Genomic DNA, 4224 nt, shown 5'->3' with positions numbered 1-4224 from the left:
GGTCACAAAAAACTTCCGGTCCTGGAATGAATGAGGTGGGGTGGAAGGTGGGGTGGAAGGTGGAGAGAAGGTAACCAGGTAGTGGGGCCAGGTAAAAGCCCTGGAGTATGGCACTGGATGTCAGGTTGAAGGGCTGACAGTGGACATTAGAGGCACCGGTCCAGAGCCTCGGGAAGAACTCAGTACTGTCCCGATTTCCCTACATTTTATAGAAGGTCAATGCCTCCTGCCAGGACTCTCCCATTCACATGCAACTTGGAGCATTACATTTAGCACCCACGAGCATTACAGAGGCTTGTGACAGAGCTGAGTTACAGAGGCTTGTGGCAGAGCTGAGTTACGCAGGCGGGCATTAAAAAAAAGACAGCAGTGTGCTGATGTAGCTGAGTTGTCGGGAGGGGCCTGAGCACACTTCAAGGACCAAGATCGTCTAAGCCACAGGGAAAATGGTGGAAAATTCACCCGCACCATTGCCAGAAAGAGTGACTAATGGCTTTGCTCTTTTCTTAAGCTCCCAATTTGACTTGATTCTTAAATCTTGGCTAAACTCCTTAGGCTATACCTCTGGGCCCCAACAACATTGGGCAGAGGCCTTGCCTGCCTACCTCTTCATTAGTCTAGTAATCAATTATGTACCCTTATTTGGAATAAACATGATGAGTCCTCTCCACTCAATTCCATTCATACAATCACAGATAACTATGCTAAAAAATCAACAGCAGAAGAAATTCCAAGAAGAGGCCATCCCAGCACTAAGAGACATTCCTACGAGTGAAACAAACCAAATGTTCTTTCTTGCAGCCCAAGAACTTTATGCCACAAAAGAAATTGTATATAGACTAACCCCAAGCGCCTATCATAAGTTTTTGACGTAATAATTTTGACCATGATCATTTTGACTATCGATACCGGAACGTAAGAAAAAGTAAGTTGAACTTCTCTTAGATTAAGTTCCATTAATATTATAAATGTTCTCGAATGTAGTTATTAATGGACAGAATAAATAAAATCCTGCATTACCAGTAAAAAGGGAAAGAAAGAAAGCAGTGAACTGTTTAAGGGGAAGGATGAGTGGGAGCTCAGAACAAAAAGGGCTAGAGAAGGAGCTAGCTGGGAAGTCATAGGGTTAGTGACACATGAAGCCCTAAAATGTTGGAAAAAAAACAGACATTTACAGATCAACTGTAGAGGAAAGTGCACTGGGCCAGGGCCAGAAAATGTATATTTGAATTTCATCTTCAATGCAGACTTTAGACGTGTCATTTCCCACAATTTTTCCATCTGGAAAATAAGAGGGTTAGACCAGAACTTAAAGTCCCTCCCAAGGTTGACATTCTAGAATTCCTGACTCCCCCAGTCAAAACCACCCTGTGCAAGTCTTTTTCTAGTCCTAGCTCCCCTCTGCGTGACTGAACCAGCCCGGCCCTCCCCACCGGGCATTTGTTTGCATGTCACGTTGCATTTGTGTTCTGGTGGGTAGAAGTCTCTGGTTTCTCCTTCAAGACACAAGCCTCTGAAAGACGAAACTGTCTGGAACTCCCAGCTCTTGGAGCCTCCACTATAGTGCTTTGCTGGCCTAAGAGGCTCTGTGAGGTCCCCAGGCAGGGATGTCTGTCCTATCACGTGGCCTCCTCTGTGTCCCCGAAGCCGCCCCTGCCCTGTCCCCAGGACCCAGGGCCCGGCTGGCCAAGAGCAGAGCATGTCGGGAGCTCTCCACAACTGCACATTAATCCTCCTGGAGTTGGAGGCCCCAGCACCCCAAGGAGCTGATGTTTGTTGATGAGGAGCCTGGCTGCATTGAGTAGATGAAAAGCTGTCTTCGCAGTGGAGTGAATTCCCTCAGACCCAAAGCAGCTGCTCCTCAAAGTCTCCAAAAACACAAAGTCCTCATGAATAAATATTAGGGGACGAAATGAGGTTTCCTAAGAACAAAAGCAGAGTTGAAGAAGTTACTGAAAGAAGCTGGGATCTTTCATCTCACAAAATATGTCGCTTACATGTCGCCCCAGACTCTCCTTGCCAACCCCCCTCCCGTTCCACTGATCTGGAGCCACATCCTGCTTCTCCCTCACATGGAAACAGGCAGCACCTAGGAGCTCATCTGCTCACACTTTCCTTCAGAGGAGAAGAGAAACCACAAACAGCTGCCCCATGAGCCGTCCTGCCAAATTCCAGCTCAGACCGGGGGATCTCGATGACGTCATCGGTATCTGAGCTGGAACTCACTTCTCCGGGGACAGGGGGGCTGCCAGCACCCGTGCAGAGTCCCTGGCAGAAGAAGAGGCGGCATGGTGGGTTCACGTCTGTGCCACACTGGGAGAGGTGGGCCAAGATCTGCACCCAAGGACTGAGCCCTGGGCCAGGCCCTGCTTTGCCAGTTGGCAGCTTGGGGTGAATCCCTCCACCCCACCATGTCTGCCCTGCTCCTTCCAATCAAAAGAGAGCCCAAGTTAGAGCCTCAGTCTCTCATCTGGATGCCAACAGAAATGCAAATACCCTTGGGAGAAAATGTGTCTCTGCACTGATGGATTTATCAGAGCCTGTCCAGAACAGTTTTGCTGATCGCTTCTCGGCCTTTCGGCTAAGATCAAGTGCAGAACAGTTTTGCTGAAACAGAAGGTGTGAGAGAGAAGGAGGACCGATAGAGTCAAGGGGTCCAAAGGTTCAAATCTCCTGCAAGGCCAAGGCCAGAGGAGGAGCCTTAGAACTCATGTGAGAACAAACCCTACATGCCGCAGCTGGGGAAACCAAGGCCCAGAGAAGGAGACCATCTTTCCCGGCGTCTCATGGCAAGTCAGTGGCAGAAGCTAGATCTCCAGGCTCCAGACTCAGCCCTGCGCCAGCTGCAGACAAGGAGAGCCCAAGGCCTGAAAGCCAAACCTCGCCTGCTTCCCGGGTTTGCCAGCTGACCCCTCCCACGACTCTGCTCCGGAATACTTGGTTCCCCCCCGGAGTGACCTCTGCTCTCAGCCCTGAGCCCCCACAAAGCAGCATGAGCCGGCAGAAAGGGATTGGGTGAAATGGAAGACTGGGGCAGAGATCTTCCTGAAGAAAGACCTAGGGAAGTCTGCATCTTTAACTGCATCAGACTCTAATTGTTAAATCTTGGGGTGCCTCAGTGGCTCAGTCGGTTAAGCGTCCGACTTCGGCTCAGGTCATGATCTCACGGTCCGTGAGTTCAAGACCCGCGTCAGGCTCTGTGCTGACAGTGGGGAGCCTGGAGCCTGCTTCGGATTCTGTGTCTCCCTCTCTCTCTTTCCCTCCTGCCCCCGCCCCCCGTGCTCTCTCTCTCTCTCTCTCTCTTTCTCAAAACTGAATAAACATTAAAAAAGAATTAAAAAAAAAAAGATCTTAAATCTTGACTCGGAGTGGGGCTCGTGGCTAGTACTTGTCTTTCTGGCCCCAAATGCGCCCTCCAGAATAGTAAGGCTGTTATCTTTGGATGCAAAGATCGACATGCTAATAAATTATTCCTCGTCTGGACTCTTCGAATGATGCATTCCTTTCCCTCCTACCTGATAGTTGTTTTTGCAGTGGAAAAGAGTGGGACCGAAGAATCAGACCTAGGGTATATGGGTTAAACTTCAAAAATTATTTTTAACTGCGGTAAAATGTGCATAACAAAATTCACCGTCTTCATCATTTTTAAGGGTGCAGGTCAGTACATTCACGTTTCTGTGCAGCCAATCTCCGGGACTCTTTTCATCTTGAAAAACCGAAACTCTATACCCATGAAACCACCGACCCCCACTCTGCCCTCCTCCCAGCCCCCGGCAGCCATCATTCCACTTCCGTCTCTTATGAACTCGATGACTTTGGGTATCTCACATAAGGGCAACCGCACAGAATTGGTCTTTTTGTGACTGGCTTATTTCACTTAGCATCATGTCCTTAAGGTTCATCGGAGTTGTAGCATGGGAAATGCAGAATTTCCTTTTTAAGGCTGAGTGAGACTCCGTGGATGCACACACCACATTTTGTTTATTCATTTGATCTGTTGATGTGCACCTAAGTTGCCTGCACCTTTAATAATGCTGCCGTGCGCAAGGGCGTGCTTTTCAGTTCTCTTGGGTATATACCCACAAGTGGAATTGTTGCTTCACGGGGTAATTCTATTTTACATTTTTCTATTTTAAATTTAACTGCTATCTGATTGGCTTAAACTTTTGGGGCCTTTAGTTTGAGTATTGCAAAAACCATGTACATAAAGCTCTTGGCTTGAGG

The 4224-nt window shown here is 48.4% G+C and overlaps 1 pseudogene; it reads left to right on the top strand.

Annotated features, from left to right (window-relative positions):
• Positions 1 to 446: 446 nt before the first annotated feature.
• LOC106980486 (phosphatidylinositol N-acetylglucosaminyltransferase subunit P-like) lies at positions 447 to 875 on the top strand (annotated as a pseudogene).
• Positions 876 to 4224: the final 3349 nt, after the last annotated feature.

Source organism: Acinonyx jubatus, chromosome E1 (assembly GCF_027475565.1).
Source record: "Acinonyx jubatus isolate Ajub_Pintada_27869175 chromosome E1, VMU_Ajub_asm_v1.0, whole genome shotgun sequence".
In the NCBI taxonomy this organism is placed as follows: Eukaryota; Metazoa; Chordata; class Mammalia; order Carnivora; family Felidae; genus Acinonyx; species Acinonyx jubatus.
This window is presented reverse-complemented; position numbering and strand designations above follow the sequence as displayed.